The sequence below is a fragment of the Ovis canadensis genome, chromosome 12, assembly GCF_042477335.2.
Source record: "Ovis canadensis isolate MfBH-ARS-UI-01 breed Bighorn chromosome 12, ARS-UI_OviCan_v2, whole genome shotgun sequence".
In the NCBI taxonomy this organism is placed as follows: Eukaryota; Metazoa; Chordata; class Mammalia; order Artiodactyla; family Bovidae; genus Ovis; species Ovis canadensis.
This window is the reverse complement of record NC_091256.1, coordinates 39145-57416: the sequence shown is the minus strand read 5'-3', so window position 1 is coordinate 57416 and position 18272 is coordinate 39145. Positions and strand designations below refer to the sequence as shown.

The window sequence follows — 18272 nt, the reverse complement described above, 5'->3', positions numbered from 1 at the left end:
GTGAACCCCTAACCCAATCCGAGAGCCCCTAACCTGATCCCCAAACCCCAAACCCAAACCTCAAACCACAAACCCAAACCGCGAACCCCAAACCCTTTACCTGAACCTCAAACCCCAAACCCGAACTGCGAACCCCGAACCTGAACTGAGAACCCATAACCTGATCCCCAAATCTGAAACGTGAACCCCTAACCCGAACCCCAAACCCAAACTGCGAACCCCTAACCCCAACCCCGAACCCCTAAGCTGAACCTTGAACCCCTAATCGGAACCCCAAACTTCAAACTAGAACCGCGAACCCCTAATCCCAAACGCTGAACCCCAAACCACAAACACGAACCCTGAACCCGAACCCTAAGTAGAGAGGGGATTCCCCGCACCCGAACTCTGAACCTGAACCCTAACAAGTTGGGGGGATGCCAGAACCCTAAACCTAACCCTAACAATAAAACTCTAACATAAACATAAACTTTTCTGGCCTAAGCCCCGCCCCTTGCTGTCCCTCACCCCCTAAAAGCAAACGAGGCAAAACTGGGACTTGAATGCCTGACTTACAGAGTCAAGTTGGATGTTTAACTGGTTGTCAGCCTAACCGCTTCGCTAGGGAGGATTACTGGGTTTTGTCTTGCTCCCAGGCGCTCTTCCAGCCTCACGCCGCCACTGCAGGCTAATAAAGAACTATGGACCCTATTAGCGCTCACTTTAGCTGTAACCCTAGAGCTAATGCCAACCCTAACCGTAACCCGAACCCTGACCCTGACATGAACCCTAACCCAAACCCGAACTCTAAGAAGAGGGGGGGTCCCCGAATTCTAACCTGAACCCGAACCGTAACAAGTGGGGGGTTTGCCCGAACCCTAACCCTAAGCTTAACAATAAACCTCTAAAATAAAAAAATTTTCTGGTCTAAGCCCTGGCTCTTGCAGTCCCCTGCCCCTGAAAAGCAAAAAGGTCAGACTGGAGACTTGAACTCCTGACTTACAGGCCAGAGTCTGCCTGCCTAGTGGCCCACCTAACCCCTATGCTACAGAGGCTTGCTGCTTTCAGCAGGGCTCCCGAACCCTCTTCAAGCCTCGGCCCGCCAGGGCAGGCTAATAAAGAACTATGAGCCCTATTAGGGCTCACTTTAAGCTGTAACCCCAACACTAATGCTAACCCTAACCGTAACCCGAACCCTGACCCTGACATGAACCCTAACCCAAACCCGAACTCTAAGAAGAGGGGGGTCCCCGAATTCTAACCTGAACCCGAACCCTAACAAGTGGGGGGGTTGCCCGAACCCTAACCCTAAGCTTAACAATAAACCTCTAAAATAAAAAAATTTTCTGGTCTAAGCCCTGGCTCTTGCAGTCCCCTGCCCCTTAAAAGCAAAAGGGTCAGACTGAAGACTTGAACTCCTGATTTACAGGCCATAGTCTGCCTGCCTAGTGGCCTGCCTAACCCCTATGCTACAGAGGCTTGCTGCTTTCAGCAGGGCTCCCGAACCCTCTTCAAGCCTCGGCCCGCCAGGGCAGGCTAATAAAGAACTATGGGCCCTATTAGGGCTCACTTTAAGCTGTAACCCCAACACTAATGCTAACCCTAACCGTAACCCGAACCCTGACACTGACATGAACCCTAACCCAAACCCAAACTCTTAGAAGAGGGGGGATCCCCAAATTCTAACCCTAACCCTGAACCCGAACCTGAACAAGTTGGGGGGTTGCCCGAACCCTAACCCTAAGCTTAACAATAAACCTCTAAAATAAAAATAAACGTTTCTGGTCTAAGTCCCGCCTGTTGTTGTCCCCCGCTCCCTAAGAGCAAAAGAGCTAAGCTGCGGATTTGAACTCTTGACTTACAGACCATCGTCTGCCTGCTTACCAGCGCACCTAACCGCTACGCTACAGAGGCTTGCTGCTCTGACAGAGCTCCCGGACCCTCTTCAAGCCTCTGCCCGCCAGGGTCTGGCTCTATAGAATATCATGGCTGTCCTAGGTCATCTTTGCTTTCTATAGTCATAGTTTTATCCCTAAATCATAGACAGATCAGCTGAGAAAAAGCTTGGATTGTCTCGGTGGGGTGGATTTGCTTGTCCTTGTGTTTCACCTGGAGGCAGTCGCGGTCCCGCGGGCCTGTCCTGGAAGGGGGCGTGGGGGTGGGGCGCACCGTGAGCGCGTCGGGGGCGGGGCCAACCTGGGCGGCTGGTCAGGAGCGCGGCTCACGTGAGCGGGTCTGGGGCGGGATGAACATGGCGGCGCGTCGGGGGCCAGGGCTCTCAGGGCTCGCCATTGCAGCTGGGAATGCTCGTTTTGTGGGCTCCTGGGTCCCCGTCGATTGGCATCCAGCGAGCAGAGCGCAGGGCTGTGGGCCACAGGTAAGGGAACTCAGACTGGGCGGAGCAGGGAACCATGTATTCTGCCCTCTTTGTTTGCAGTCTCGGAGCCGACTAAAATGGCGGTCGCAGAAAAGCCTCGCCTTTGGGGCCAAGGGTTTTACCGCTTTACCCCTTTGCATAAAGCTCAGACCCGCGCGGTTTTCCCAAGCAGCCTAGTGTATTGCTTCCTACAGGCCTGGAGAGGATAACAGGCAGGAAGGCCAGGGGTCTCCAGACAGAGAAAATAGACTGCAAGTGTCAGACGTTTTTTCCTCTCTCTTAAGAGGCCGGAGGAGACAAAAGAGTGCTGCATTTTTTTTCCTCCATCTTGATACAAATTTAAAAGGAGGTTTCTCAGAAAATTCTGTGTTGCCATGACCACTCCTGGCTCCACCTGAATTTAACTTTCCTCAAACCTTGAACTAAGCAATGCATTTTTCTTATGGAAATGTTTGTCTTAAGGTATGCTAATGTACTATGTATTTACCCAAGGCTCTGTCTTCAGGTCAGTTTCCCCTAAAGGCTCAGAAAAAACTTGACAAACCGGTATGTTTTACTCATACCTTGTTCTCTTAATCTATGTGAATGAAACTATATATTTGCTTGGAAATCTGCCTTTCTTCAAGATTCATGTCCATCATTTTATGGCCTGGGATGACTCATCTGCTGCCAATGTTATCTCAATGCATGCTGTGGGTGAGGGGCCTGGTGCCATTCTCTGACACATTGTCTTTCTTTCATTAGCAGACTGCTAGTGGCTCTATAACATCTGGCTAAAGACTAGCAGGGGGTACTCTTTCTTCCCCCTTTTACTGTCTATGTCAGCAGCTCTCTCGATCTCTTTTATATTTTAATAAAACTTTTTAACAGAAAACCTCTGAGCCATCAAGCTTCGTCACTTGCCCTGGATTGAATTCTCCTCTGGAGTCCAAGAATGCTGGCATCTTTTGTGGTTTAGCAACCACCTTTCAGCCTTTTGTAATTCATATTGAATCTTCATTTCAGATTGAAGATGCATTCCATGGTATTGCCAACTGAAGCCTTTTCATCGCTATGGAGTATCTGTCCATGTCTTTAAGGTATTTTTCAGCAATCAAGTATCATTTCCAGTGTGCCAGTCTTGTTATCCTCATTCTGTCCATAGCAAAATCTTTTATTAATGTTGACATGACTGAAAGGGAATCGTTTGTTTAAATTCCTTTTCAGATTGTTATTTGCTGGTGTATACAGATAACACTGTGTCATCATCCATTTGTATCAGTTTGGACAGCTTGATAGTTGTCTTTAGTTTCTTTAATTTCTCATAATTTAAGATGACCCTGGCTCATATATTTACAGTCTCACCCCTAGTCTCAGTCATTTCTTCAAAGAACTGTCCCTTTTTTTAACATTACATTATTTTTGACTGTGCTGGGTCTTTATTGCTCGTTTGTCTAGTTGTAGTGAGCAGAGGCTACCCTCTAGTTGCTGTGCCATGGCTTCTCATTGCAGTGCTTTCTCTGTTTGCAGAACTTGGGCTCTGGAGCATGCAAACTTCTAGAGTTGTTCAAGGGCTTCGTTGCCCCTGGGCATGTTGGATCTCCTACACAGGAATTGAACCCGTGTTCCCTGCATCGGTAGGCAGATTCTTTACCACCGGGCCATCGGAGATGTTTCCTGTTCCCTTTTATTAGAGAATGATATTTAAAACATACATGTAGGAGCTCAATATGCTCAGCTGACAAATACATGGATATATATATACATGTATTCCAGCTCACCTTTGAACATATTCAGTTAAAGGTAATTTGTGATGTCTCCAACCTGATCCACCACGACATGGACATTGTAACGTTTCCTTTTGTTTATCTGTAACTTTGCATTCCAATGGTAAGATACCTGGCTTCCACCGCTTGTCATACACAGAATTCAGTGCTTGTCCCACGTGGTTACTGAAAAAAAACTGTCAGATTGTCTTTCAAAGGGGGCTCTGCATGCATTGCACCAGTATCTTGAGTATGTTTTTGTATGATAGTTTACTATCAGTATACCCTCAGTGGCCAGGTGTCTATTTCAGTCGCTACCAATTATGAATGGGCTTGTTTGCTCTAGTGTTCTTGGACAATTCGAATACAGTTTCTTTGTCAGATATGCATTGTTTTAGGAAAACAGTTTTACTGATTGTTGGCTGTGTTGCATCTTTGTGTGTGGGCTTTTCTCTAGTTTTGGTGAGCATGGGCCATAACTAGTGGTTTGCAGGCTTCTCACTGCAGTGTCTCCTCTTGTTGAGGGGCACAGGCTCACGGGCTTCAGTGGCTGCAGCATGTGAACTCGGCATCGTGGCTTCCAGGATCTAGAGCACAGGCTCGGCAGTTGTGGCACACGGGCTCCATAGGATGTGGGATCTTCCCATCCTAGGGATCGCACATGCATCTCCAGCACCGGGGGGTGGATTCTTTACTATGGAACCACCAGGGCATATTTTAGATTCTAGTTTTCCACACATGTATCTAGTGAAAGAGGCCAGGATCAAGAGGCATGGCAGCTGGGAATCCTCAGCCCCAGCTCTGGTGTGCTATCCAAAGCTCTGGGGCCTTTGGTGAGCAGCTCAGCTTCCCTGGGACTGTTTCCTCCCATCAGAAATGCCCTGCTTTTGGACTGTAGCCCACCAAGCTCCTCTGTCCCTGGGATTTCTGAGACCAGAGTACTGCAGGTGGTGCCATTTCCTTCTCTGCTGCTGCTGCTGCTGCTGCGTCGCTTCAGTCGTGCCTGACTCTGCGCGACCCCATAGACAGCAGCCTACCAGGCTCCTCTGTCCCTGGGATTCTCCAGGCAAGAACACTGGAGTGGGTTGCCATGTCCTTCTCCAGTGCATGAAAGTGAAAAGTGAAAGTGAAGCCACTCAGTGAAGTCGTGTCCGTCTCTTAGTGACCCCGGGGTTGCAGCCTACCAGGCTCCTCTGTCCGTGGGATTCTCCAGGCAATGGTACTGGAGTGGGCTGCCATTGCCTTCTCTGATTTCCTTCTCTGCAAGATAGCGTTTTGAAGATATTTTCTCCTGGATATTGCTTTTGATGAAGGAAGAGGGATCCCTTCCAGGGCTTGAGAGTGAGTTCTTGTCTGACACTGGGCAATGAGTTGTCTGAGGAGAGGAGTGCTGTCCAAGCGAGAGGCTTTATTGGGAAGGGCTGCCGGGGTGGAGGGCAGGAGGGTGAGGGAAACGGAGAGAACCACTCTGTCATGTGGCTCACAGTCTCAGGTTTTATGGTCATCGGGTTAATTTCTGGTTTGTCTCTTGCCAGGCATTCTGAATTGGGATCTCTCTTGGGGGCACACACATCACTCAGCTGAGATGGATTCCAGCGAAGTGGATCCTGGGAGGTTGGTAGGACCTCTGAACTGGAGCCTCCCATCACCTGACCTCTCCAGAATTCTGGTTGGTGGTAGCTTGTTCGTTCCTTGTTCCTTCCCAGGCCCTCCTGTTGTAAGATGACTCCTGCAAGTGTTTTCTTTTCTCTGTTGCCTGGCCGGGGTGGGTGGTCCGTGGTTCATTTAACAGTTTGTTTTTGGTTCTCTCGAGTAAGGTCCTCCACAGGGTAAATGTATGAAATGATAAAAGGCAATGTTTTAACTAATTTGTATTCATAATTTGGTAAGTTGGCTTGTTTTGTGTATGTTAGACCTGATCACCAGACCGAAGGTCATGTAGAACTTTAGTAGTTTTCTAAAATTCTATAGTTTTTAAAATGGAGTTACCTTGTTGCAAAGTTTGTGTTTATGTTCATATTTTTTTAAACAGTTATTTCTTTTTAGTTGATTGATCATTGCTTTACAATATTGGTTTGATTTGTCATACATCCACATGAATTAACCATAGGTGTACCTATGTCCTCTTACTCTTGAATCTCCCTCCCATTTCACACCCATTCCCACCACTCCGGGTTACTACTGAGCCCCAGTTTGAGTTCCCTGAATCATACAGCAAATTCCCATTGGTTGTCTATTTACAAATGTAGGTGTACCTGCACCCATGCTGCTCTCTCCATTCATCTCACCCTCTCCCTCTTGTTCTCCACCCTCGTCTGTAAGTCTGTTCTCTATGTCTGCACCTCCATTGCTGCTCTGTGAACAGACTCGTCAGTACCATCCTTCTAGATTACATGTTTTTCTCTCTTTGACTGACTTCCCTCCCCTTTATTAGAACAAACTCAAATGTGTTCCTTTTTATGGCTGCATTCCATGCAGGCTCTGATTGTTCCTTAGCCATGTTTTGTGGAGGGTCATGGAGCTATTCTGCTCCATTTCAGTTTGGGCTTCCAGTCTGAGTGCTCGCAGCAGAGCTGCTTCTGGGTGAGCCCTCTGAGGTCTGTGAGCACCGGGCTGCCCGCTCTTCTCTTGTGGCCCGCAGGGGGCGCCAAAGCCCCCTCTGACCCGCGGGCGCAGGACGCTTTGCCTTTAGACTCTGCTCCGTGAGCAGCTGGCGGGAGCTTTGTCTCCTCAGGACCATCAGGGCTCAGGCTTCTGGATAACAGGGCTGCATCCAGGCTGAGAGGAGCAGGGTTGCCTCAGTGCCCACCAGCAGGGAGGCGCTGCAAGAGCGGAAAATGAGGATGGAGTGGACGTTTCCTGTGTCCAGCTGAGGGCTGACTGGAGGTCCATCTCAGAGGACTCAGGGGGAAAGAGCTCCGTGTGCAAAGCGGTGGGTTTTCAGTTAGATTTGCGTTAGATGATGTAGAGGATGAACACTGATGTTCTTCCGTGTAGGTGGCCATTTTCCTGTCACTGTTTCTTGAGAAGACTGTCCTTTCCTCTTCGCTCGTTCCTGGTTTGATTTTCAGGAACTGACCATGTACGGGTGGGTTCGTTTCTGGGCTCTCTATTCTCTCCTGGAGTCCATGTGTCTGTGTTCCTGCCAGTTCCTCACTGTGGTGGTCACTACAGCTCCGTGATGTAGTTTGAAGAGGGATAGGAAGATGCCTCCAGCTGTGTTCCTCTTTCTCAGAGTCTTTTTGGCCGTTTAAGGTCCTGTTCAACAGTAGCAGTCTAATATGAGGAATACTTCTATTTCTGTGAAAAATGCCATTGAATATTATTTTGTGATTGCAGTCCGTGTATTTGTTGATGACTTTGGTTGGAATGGACCTTTTAATTCCTCATTGTTCCAGTGCATGAGCGTGGAACAGTTTTCTGTGTATTTGTGTTTTCTTTGGTTTCTTTATCAGTGCTTTCTAGTTTTCTGACTACTGGTCTTTTATGTTCTTGATTAAGTTTGTTGCTAGATGTTTTATTTAAGTGGAATTTTCTTAATATTTTTTTCTGATTGTTATTAGTGTGTAGAAATGCAAGTGATTTCTGGACTGTAAATGGTAGTATTTTATATGATTGTAAATTGATCCGAAATGATTCCGCTTTACTGAATGTAGCCTAACAACTTTTTGTGAAGTGATGTGGAACATTTTATCTGTAAGATCTGTTTCTCCTGCAGTAGGTCATCCAGAGGACCCAAGACATGGTGGTTACTAATAGACTTCCCACAGTACTTCTTCATTCCACGTGGACTCCTTCACGGGCAGTGAGCATCGCAGCTTCCCTTGAACTTCATCTGGGTAAGTCTTGGCCTGTATCAGAAAGTTTCCTGCCTGTCTGCTCTAAATTTCTTTTGTGGTATTGACATGGTTGTTTTGAAACCTAGTATACTTTCCAGTCATTTAAAATGTACAGAAAATGCCTAGCAATGGGAACAAGTGCTAGCATTTGCCACATCATCTAAAATACTCTATGTGTTTTATCCAAAATGGGTGCCTTCTTCAGAACCAGCACATAATCTCCAAAATCAGGAAATCATATGGTATCTACATTATAATGTAATCCACCACCCCACTTCCACTTTTAGCAATTGTTCAAATGTATGAATATATCTTTTGTTTCCATCTTCATCCTGTTTTCTTTATTTAGAGTGTTACTGAGATTTTCAGTTATTTGGACAAACTTGATGGATTGAAAGCAGACATGGTGAATAAGGGTTCTGGGTGGCCTTTCCTATGTGGATTTTTTTTTTCACTGAAGATGGTTTTAATATTTATTCATGTTGTAACATGTATGAATCCTGCATTCTTTCTCCCCCCATAGTAATTAAAAATAAATAATATGCCATTTACCGTTTAGATATTTGTAAGCATACAGTGTTGTAGCAGACAACCTTTTCTTGTTTTGCAAACCAGTTTAATAATGTGCACCTTATGCGTGCTTTGGAGAAACTCAGGAAACTGAGTCAGTGACTGAAATGGCCCAAGATATCACCTTAGATTCCATCTTCATCTGAAAACAAAACAGGCACTTCCTGGTGGTCCAGTGGCTGAGACTGGACACTCCCAAAGAAGGAGGCCCAGGTTCATTCCCTGATCCAAGAACTAGATCTCCCATGCCACAACGGAGAATTTGCATGTTGTAGCTAGGTATCTGGCTTGCCTCAATGAAGGTCGACCTGGCACAGCCAAATTAAAAAAGAAACAAATATTAAAAAAAAATACAACCAAAGGAAAGGAAGGGTATGGTGGTTGTGCAGATTTACGGCTTAGCTTTCCCTATCGATAGAAAAGAAAAAAGAGTTTCAAAAGACTGTGTCTCATCCTTCTATCTGGCATATAGAGAGGATTCCTTTGAAATGAGATTTCTCTGGTAAATGTGACTCACAGAAGAGCTGTCTTGAACTTGGGTTTCAGAGATGATCATGTGTCCTCTAAAAAAATAAAAGTTAATTGGGTCCAACTGATTCTCATGCTGAGGTGGTATATTTTGTGGTAGCATTTGCTCCCCTTCACTTTGGATGTATCCCCATTTGTTTACACTGTCATCTACTGAAGACATCCTGATATTTGAAAGTTTTTAGTTATTACAAGTAGAGCTGTTGTATATAATCATGCGATACTTTTTTGTCTGGACATGTTTTCAAAGCTGTTTAGTAAGTGCTAGCCATGTAGTATTCAGGTCACAGGAGAGCCTTGTTTAGCTGTGGAAACATCCAGCTATGTTTCTCTGTGGCTTGTGGGATCTTCTGGGGTAACAGATCGAACTAGAGTGTCTTGCATTGTCAGGCAGATTCTTTACCACTGAGCCACTCGAGAAGCTGTGCCCTACCCCCTTTTTTTGAGTTTACTGGATCTAATAGGTGTGCAGTGCTACCTCACTGTTATTTTAGTTTGTAATTTCCTAATGATATGTGATTTTGAGTCTTTTTGATAGGCTTATTTACTATCTTTATATTTTTGTAGGCCAGATGTTTAGGTGTATACATTTTTTATGAGATTGTTCTAGATTTTTTGGTATATTTGGAGTACAATCCTTTATCAGATATATATTTTATAAATATATTTTCCTTTGGCTTGTGTTTAAGTTTTGTGAATAAGGTTTTTCACAGTTTAAATTTCTAATTTTTAAAGTTGATGTTATATATGTTTTATGTCCGTTTTTGGATAGACTTTAGTGTGTTGTTGTTGTTGTTAAATTTTATAAGCAGAAGTGAGGTACCGTAGATACAGTTTTAAGTTAAGCTGAGGTACCATAGATACAGTTTTGCCTTTTGTCTGTTGAGAAGTTTGAGTGAGTTTGGTGTACACTGTAACATTATGTCTACATTCATTTGACTGGATATAGCTTCCAATTATTTGTCTAATTGGTTTTGGAGATATCATGGGAAGTCAGTTTTTCCAAGGGAAACTGAGGTCCATGAAACATGAACTCTTTTCGATCAGTCGGAATCACTCTCTGCTATTTCTGACAGATTTGACTTGTTTGGATATCTCATATGAGTGGAATCACAGCACGTTTGTCTTTTTTTGGTCTGGTTTATTTCATTTAATCTAATGACCATAAGGTTTGTCCACATTGTCGCATTGTCAGAATTACTGACTCTGAAGGGCCGAATCAGATTCCATTGTCTGTATACCACAGTTTGTTTATGGAATTGGCTGCCATGGACACTTAGATTGCTTCTGTTTGTTTGCCAGTGTTGAATCATGCTGTTGTGAGTATGACGGAAGAAGTATCCATTTTTTCAGCCCCCTTTCCCAATCCTTTTGGGTACATAGCATGAATTGGAATCAAACTATGTATTTATTCCACGTGTTCGTTTTGGAGTCATTTCTGTAATGTCTTGCAGAGTGACAGCACCATTTAATGTACTTTTTCGTATGGTGGAATACCGTTCAAGCTTCTGAATATACCTTGTGTTGCATATTCAGTCTCCCACCAACGGACACTTGAATGAGTTCTACCTTTGAGCTATCGTGAATGTCACTATGAATATTTGTGTACCAGTTTTTGTTTGAATTATTAACAAATACATTACTATATATAAAAGAAGCCACAAGGACCTACTGTACAGTTTAGGAAACTATTAAATATCTTATGATAATGTATAATGGAAGAGAATCTCAAAAGGAATATATGAAAAGCACATAATAACCATGATATTTATTGTGCCAACACTATGAGTTATCATAGCACTACTCAACGTGTATTTATACATGTCAGTAAAATATTCACATCTGTAAGGATATTATAAAAAACTATATAAAAAATCAAGAATTCAAACAGAGAATAAATAAACTTCCTGTCATTGCTCGTCATCATTTATACACTCATACTACCTGCAACACTCATTTTATAAGTGCTGGACTAGCAATTGACATTCTTGTAAACCAAGAGATTGTGAAGGTGTAAGGAAATATAACTTATTGAATTCCTTAATGAAGGATTATAGAACTCTATGTCCATGAAGTGAATGAAATTCCATTTTATTGAGCCACATTCTTACTAGAGTGATGAGCCTCCACCCCACCCAACGTTAGTTCACAATGAAATCCTGCAGTCCTCTGGCCTCAATGTCTGCTTCCTGCTACCGAGAAAGAAAAGATGAGGAAGTCCTGACAAAACCGATGCTATTTTTCTTTTTCTGATTTGTATTTTATCTCAGGGCTTGGCAAAAAGAGGGCCCAACGTGTTTTTAGAGTTCTATCCCAAGGGTTCCTCCAGCATGTTCCCTATGTTGACAAACTGCTGATTATTTTCAACAAAGGACAATGATCTGCACTTCACTATCTGTTGCTTGAGCTGGAATAGCGGGCATCCCTTGAAGTGCAGTCCTTCATGCGGAAGTAGGCATCCCTGAAGCAGTAGTATAAGAGGAACACATTTATCATGTAGACATCGCATCCCATGCAGTTGTAATAATTTTTCAGTTATACCCGTCATCATCGGAGGAACTGACTTGTCCCAGTAATAACGAGAGTACCCAGGATCACAGTTCCTTGACTTATGAGTACTTCCTATGAGTACCCTTATGAGTACTTCTTCCAATGTTGTTTCTCCTACTTTGGTCATGAACAGTAGAAGCTGATGGCAGTGGTCCTTGAAATGTATGTCGATTCCCAGGTGGCACAGTCAGTAAATAATCTGCCTACCAGTGCAGGAGGTGGAAGTGATGTGGGTTTGATCCCTGGTTCAGGAAGATACCAATTCATACGCATGTTTTATGTGAACCAGTTTGATACTCATGAGTTTTTTCTTCTGTATACAGAAAAGCAAATGCTGTTCAAGGACACTGAAAGAACCCTGATTTCGAAAATCAGATCTGTATTGTGAACAATGCTTAGATATCCGTGAATCGAAGCATAGTATTATGCCTATCATCCTTGTATTTCCCTCAGTGAAATATGTTGAGGAAAACTCTTCATTCAGGGTCTAGATTCACGAAGAAGCTAAATAGCATTCATCCTTTACGTTGACAACTGTGAATTTAAATCTCCTGTGAATCCTATGTGACAACCACACATACCAACATGAGTTATTAGTATTATATCAATATTTTTAGTCCTATTGTATGTCAACTAAAAAAATCAATATATAATTGTACATGAAGTCAAGACATAAAGTCAGTGCAAATACAAAATGTTCCATCCTTTGAGAAAGGGAGAAAAACATCTCTGTGCTTAGCCTATTGCATTTTATGTATTAGATCCTTAAGTAGTTTATTTACCACACCCTATGAATGATTCACAAATCTTCAGAGAAGAAAGGGTCATTTCTCTTAAACAATGAGTAGTTCAACTCTTCTCAAAGCAAAGTCATAAGTGAGTCTAATTTTGCGTGAGACCATGAAAACTCAGTGTTTTCATTATGCTTGTGCTTATGATGGGAGGAGGTCTGAGAAGGCACTTCTGAAGGATTATTCATACCAGTCGTTCTCATATGTATTGAGTCTTTAAAGGTCGAATCACCGAGGTGTTGCTTCTACACTTGTACTAGGCTGAGCAGCAACATTCCCTTTCTCCCTAAGTGCAGTAGACGTCTGTCTTCTGTCCTCTGGAGTATGTATTGCTTGAGCTCACCACAGCCTAGTAGATGGAAATCGTCAGGATATTCTGGAAACCCTTTTTATTTCAGTCTGCTCAGGAGGTTACCACTGCTGCAAACCTCTGGATTTTACCACGCACTTTTAACAACCTCAGATGAAGGATACAAGTCAACACTCGTGACAGCCACGGGCTTCCATGGCCTATCCATGATTGTTGGCTTTGCTTTCATAATCATCCTGTTTCTTATACCAACTAAACTGTCACTGTATTTTTTAATTACCATTTTATCTTTGATGGTTTTTAGATCTATTATGGATTTTCCTATATATCTTCACTCATCGCTGAGGGTCTTATGTTAGTAGTAGTTACGACAACTGACTTCCAGTCAGTTAGCTCTGGCAGAATAGAAAAAAGAATGACCCATTGTATATTATTAATATTATGTATCAATATATTATTCGTTTTATTGTTTGCAGTCATCCACTTCCAAGTTTCCGAAATAAACTTTCAGAAAAATCACATCCTTTTGAATGTCCGTTTGACTGAATAGGAGCACGGAAATGCTATTCCATAAAATTGTTTACAGTTTCCATTCCGTTCCTCCTGTTTGATGTAGATATCGGCCTTTGGTTCTATCACTAGCTTTGCAAGTAAAAAAAAATTAGAGCTCGTATGGTAATTTTACTGTTAGCAATAAGTTTATCATAAAATGAACACAGAAGAGGTTACAGTAGACCAAATATGAAAGTCAGTTTAAAAGAAAACATAGTGTTGAATGTTTACAGTAGGAATATAGTTATGAAGTTCCTTTATTATTATTCTATCCTTTCCGTTTCTTTTGCAGGGGTGTTAATGTACAGATTCCAGTACTATGGCTAGAGTGAATAATAGTATCATTATTCTTGAGAGCAACTCTACTAAGTCTTCACGCTCATGTCACTCAAGGTTTTTTAATACCTATTATGTTAGTCGTGTTTGTAGTTTGTGAAGTCACATAAGTTGCATTCATTCAAGCAATAGTATCAAACAGCAATAGCATCAATTATAGATGTGAATCGATATCGAATGTGAATCCATTTCACTGTGACAAGTTATTATTGTAGATATTCTATTCATGCCAGTAACAAAGCTGTGCAGAAATAATACAATGTTTATTAAAAAAATAAGATTTACTAATTTGTTTTTTTATTCTATTTCTTTTAAACAGATTGAATGACAACAGGCTCAACTTTTCATTCACTTGTATGACTATGAGCAGTTTGACCAAGTTGAAGAAGATGACTCGTTTGTAGTCTTCCTCATCAGCTCATTCCATCTACTGGCTTTAAAATCATTTAGTACAGAGCTCACCGTCTAGGTGTTCATCCAGTGTTTTGTTTGCTTATCATGCAGGATCATTTTAAAAGGAAAAGTATGTGTGTATGAGTTAGAGCTCTGATCCCAAGAGTCCATGTAGAAGCTTCCCCTGAGAAATGTATCGTTTTTGCACCAATGCTACTGAAATGTGTGAATGTGGTATACCACGCGTCCCAATAAGTGTAAACAGCTTCACAGGCTACTTATTTGAAATGACCAGTACTCATGACATTCCATTCAACTGAGGACTAAATATAGCCAACGTAGGCTGTGTTTGCCAAATAGACTTTGAAGTATTCTTCACACAGTCCTTCATCGACGCCAGTTTTCAGATCGAAGAAACCCTTGCTCCATGAAGTTTGTGAACACATATACTCATGTTTTGTTTGAGATTTTAAAGTCATTCTTCAGTTTTGTTGGAGGAATGGTTCTGTATATGCCCCGTGGATCCCCAAATCCACTGATGTTCATGTGTCTTGGGGCTTCCCAGGTGGTTCTAGTGGTAAAGAACATGCAGAACATACCCATGCAGGAGACATGGGAGGTATGGATTCCATCCCTGGGGCAGGAAGATCTCCTGAGGGAGAGCATGGCAACCCCCTCCAGTATCTTTGCCTAGAGAATCTCATGGAGAGAGGAGCCTGGTGGGGCCTAGTCCATATGATCCCAAGGAGTTGGACACAATGTAAGTGACTTCGCACAGCACATGATTCGTTGTCATAGCTAATATAATGGAGATGACATAAAAAGAAGCACCAGCGGGCGAAAGTCAATATCCATCACTTTTAAACTTTGGAATGTATTGTGATATTTTACATCCATATTTGTATGACTTGATAGTTGGAGAATCGATGCATGTGAAGGCCTGGTTGTGTTATATGTATGTTGAGGGAAGATATATTTTTATGTGGTTTGACATATGGGTCCCATTTCATTCGTAGACATATGCATACTCATCACTTATCATCATTTTTTTTGAAAAGACCATTGTTTGGAAAGGTTGTTGTCTAACCATGAAAGATGCTTGAAGTCTTGGGCTCCTTAGAGGAAGAATTCAACCCAGGGCCAGTGATGAGGCTTGATCAGTCAGAGCTTTTGTGTCCCAACGTTTTATTAAAGTATAAAAGAGAGAAAGCTTCTGACATAGACATCAGAAGGGGGCAGAAAGAGTGCCCCCTACTCATCTTTGGCTGGATGTTATCTAGCTACTAGCAGTCTACTCATTAGAGAAAGGAATGGCAGCAGACCCCTCACCCACAAGATATATGGAGATGACCGTGGCACCAGGTGAGTCATCCTGGGCCATAAAACGATTGATATGAGCAAATGGATAGCTTCATTCACATAGATCAGGAGAGCCATGTATGAGTAACGCATATTGGTTTGTCAAGTCAGTTCTGAGCCTTTAGGCAGAACCTACTTGAAGATAGAGTCTAGGCTAAATACATAGTACATTCACATAGCTTAAGGCAAACCTTTCCATAAGAAAAATGCCTTGGTCAGCTCAAAGTATGAGAAAAGTGAAGTTCAGGCGGAACCAGGTGTCATTATAGCAACACAGAATTGTAAGAGAAAACCTCTTTTTAAATTTGTATCAAGAAGGGGAAAAAAGATAACAGCTTGTTTCCTCCTGCCTCGGAAGCGACAGATAACAACTGTCTGACACTTGCACCCCATTTCCTCCCTTTGGAGACCCCTGGCCTTCCTGGCTGTTACCCTCTCAGTTTCATTCATTGAGCGTTTTCTGCCTTGTGAAACATTGGGCATAGAAGTATGTGTTTATTTAGGGGTATTTCATCCAATTTCATTTAAATGCATATGTGAATTAGAAAGTTTGACATGCTGTTGCTTTGTATACCGATTGGGAAATGTGAGCCTCCAAGCTTAATTTAGTTTTTCATGTTCATTTTTCTTTTTAGGGGTACAAAGAAAAATAATATGACTGTTAAGATCAGCTTTTGTATTTTTTGCCAAATATGAATTGGGATCACATCGATCAGAGATGAGTCTGTGCATGAAAGCCCTAATAACTAATGCTAATTGACTTCACTACCATGGGATCTTTTCATATCTACCGAGGATTTACTTCATGTATTTCGATTTTAACTTTCTGTCTTACAGCCTTGTTTATAGATCAAAGCTATTTGAAATTGTCATCTGGTTTCAAATGGCTTGTGAGGTTATTCATGAGTGGTTTATAAAACCGAATGGATTGTACGTAGCCATACTTTGTTGTCATTCTATGAATTTGAAGAATGTCTGAAGAATGTCTGCAGTTATGCCTTAAAGATTCATACAATTGATGTCCAATATTTATCTCAATAGACTTGCTTTCAATTTGTAGTTTCCTATGCATATGTCTTTCTTTATGGATTTGGGTAGAACTTGTATTGGAACACTGAAAAATCTGTGATATCAACCCTGCTGACCTTCTTTCTGGTGGTCATCATTAAGATTTTCACGCTCACTGTCACTTTGTGCAATGCTATGGATCCTAGTGGAAACAGGTGCTGTTCATCCTACTTTTGTGAAGATTGAACTCATCGTAGAAAGTGGAATTTGTTGAAATATTTATGGTATAAATAAATCTTTTCTATATAATTACCCAGAGTCCTGGTGCGTATTTGATTGCTAAGTTATAAAATGTGTGAGATAGATGTGATCCATCAATGGCGACTGGATAAGTGGTGGAGAGGTATTTTGGTGATGCAAGAGATTTAAATGATGTGATCACAGTATTTATATCCCTTTTATGTGGATAATGGGTCTTGGATCCATGTTTCAAACCTTACAACCTCGTCTTTTGTTATGCATGGGAAGTGTCAAAAATGAAGAAGATGCGGGTAGGTACTTCAAGGGTAAGTATAGGGCTGAGGGCATGACTATGATGTGGGTTAGGGTTAGGATGTGGATAGGGGGTCAGGTTAGGGTAGGGTAAAGGTTAGAGTTCGTGGAACAGCCCTCCAAACTTGTTAGGGTGAGGTGTGAGGGTTCAGGATGAGGGTGAGGGTAAGGATTCAGGGTGAGGATTCAGGATGAGGGTAAGGGTTCAGGGAGAGGGTGAGGGTGAGGGTTCAGGGTGAAGGTCAGGGTTAGGGTTCGGGGTGAGCGTTCAGGGTGAAGGTGTGGGCCTCACATCTGATACAGGATTGTACTCCAAATATACCCATCCCTTCCCTTGAACAGACCTCTCCCTATGGGAGCCCTTGGCAGTGTGGAACCCACCGGCCTATAAGCCCTCCAAAAGGACGACTGGGGCCTAGGTGCAAAGGCAATGCAGGAGTGGAGCTGAGGCCAGGAAGGCGCCAGTGGTGTCTGCCAACTTTGCAAAGGCTGCTCCTTCCTGGGTAGGAAGCCTAGCAGCGAGGCAAGTGTGGCCAAGGTTCGCCCAGGGCAGAGCAGCCTCGCGCCAGGAACTCTGCCAGATCGGGCCTCTGAGCAGAGCTGGAGCTCTGCCATCCTGGGGGCGCACTCGGCTCCGCCCAAGCCCTAAGGCGGCTGGGCTGCTTCATCTTCCCCCTGGGAAGCTAGATTCCCAAATGCTGTTCACTCGGCTTCCAGGCGCCGGCTCCCTGCCCCTCCGTCCGGTCTAGGATCAGGGGCTGCTTCCCCTGACCTGGGGCTGTGGGCGGGAGCCCAGACACACAGGGGCAGGACCCAACCACCTGCACACGTCTCTGCTCCGAGGAGAGCGCTAGGGAACCTACCTGTGTGAGGCAGCTGCTCGGCGCCCACGGAGTCAGCCTCCGGGTGTGCGGGGCTGCAGACCCCAGCCAGGGGCCCTGGGAGCCTGGTGCTCTCTGTGAGGCGCTCAGTCTGGGCGTCCAAGCAACCGATGGAGGAGCCCTGCAGTTGCCCTTTCCTTCCCTCTGACAGAGCTCTCCCTGCTAGAGCCCTGGGCAGTGTGCAAGACACCGGCCCCTAAGCCCTCCCCAAGGACGCCTGGGGCTTAGGTGCAAAGGCAAGGCAGGAGCGGAGCTGAGGCCAGGAAGGCGCCAGTGGCTTGTCCCAGCTTTGCGCAGCCTGCTCCTTCCTGGGCAGGAAGCCTAGCAGGGAGGCAAGTCTGGGTAAGGCTCGCCCAGGGCAGAGCAGCCTCACGCCAGGAACTCTGACAGATCGGGCCTCTGAGCAGAGCTGGAGCTCTGCCCTACTGGAGGCGCACTTGGCTCTGGCCAAGCAGGGCTTTAGCCGCCCGCGGCTGGGCTGCATCTGCTTCCCCTGGGGAAG

General features: G+C 43.9%; 1 long non-coding RNA gene across 1 annotated transcript; it reads left to right on the top strand.

The window, feature by feature from the left end:
- Positions 1 to 2160: 2160 nt before the first annotated feature.
- Positions 2161 to 8939, top strand: LOC138415936 (uncharacterized). The gene is made up of 5 exons (XR_011247456.1): positions 2161 to 2356; positions 3362 to 3435; positions 3866 to 3972; positions 5637 to 5770; positions 7820 to 8939. It is a non-coding gene; the product is annotated as an uncharacterized lncRNA (long non-coding RNA).
- The last annotated feature ends 9333 nt before the right edge of the window (positions 8940 to 18272 follow it).